Genomic DNA, 1,008 nt, shown 5'->3' on the forward strand with positions numbered 1-1,008 from the left:
CTGTATGTACAAAAAAATACAAAAATTAACTTGATTAATCTTATTTATAAATGGCTATAATCATTAAAAGATTTTGAGTAAGGGACAAATAGGTCCCTGTCCTTTTTTTTCTGCGGACATTTTCGTCCCCAAATATTGAAAAATATATTCATGTCCTTGATCCTTCCAAAATGCAGACAAATTTACCCCTCCGTTGAAGTGACTCCGTTGGACTCAACGGAAAATGCTGACGTGGCTCCTGTGGCGCTGACCTGGCCGTTACGGGAGCACACGTGGCATGTAACTTTTTAAAACAGGACGTATTAGTCCTCTCACTCTAAAACGTGTAGCTTTTCAAAATAGGACATATTAGTCCTCTCACCCCAAAACGACGTCGTTTCACCCAAATCCCCAATCTTTCACATTTATAAAGCTGTTCCCTCATGTATTCATATGTCCAAAATAAACACCATGTGAAGGTCCATCCCTTATAATAGTGATGCCCAATCCTCTGTATATTCCTTTTAGTCCCTCTTTTCTCCATACATTCTTGGAAACAATTATAGGACCTTTATGTGGTTGTTCTATCAAGTATTTTTCATTGCGATAAAGCTGAAGGCGAATTTTGACCAAATCTATTGAGGAAATGATTAGGCTCTAGAGGACACATGTGCCAACTCCTCCTAATGCTACACCCTTGAAAGAAGGAGGGTCATTAGGAGAAATAGATTTGCCAAATACCCTTGAGAGAATTGCATTAGTTTGAAAAACCATAGCATTTTGAAATGTAACAGAGGCCAAAAGTGCACCCATGCCACAATAGAGAGAAGCAGGTCCTTCCTTAGCCAAAGCATTTCTAAGAATGGTGAATGTTGATGATGAGCCATGGCCACCGGTGTTTAAGACCTGTTGCCTTATTCGAACTGTGTCTAATGGATGACCAGATACTATCCCAGCAATTCTTTCAAATCCTCCTGCTACAAACTCCTTTCCCCAACTTGCTGCATGAAATTCTGCACCGAGATCCAT

General features: G+C 39.9%; 1 pseudogene; it reads right to left on the bottom strand.

Moving 5' to 3' along the window:
- Positions 1 to 316: 316 nt before the first annotated feature.
- Positions 317 to 1,008, bottom strand: LOC112756740 (mitochondrial arginine transporter BAC2-like; annotated as a pseudogene).

Source organism: Arachis hypogaea, chromosome 16 (genome assembly GCF_003086295.3).
Source record: "Arachis hypogaea cultivar Tifrunner chromosome 16, arahy.Tifrunner.gnm2.J5K5, whole genome shotgun sequence".
NCBI classification, from domain to species: Eukaryota; Viridiplantae; Streptophyta; class Magnoliopsida; order Fabales; family Fabaceae; genus Arachis; species Arachis hypogaea.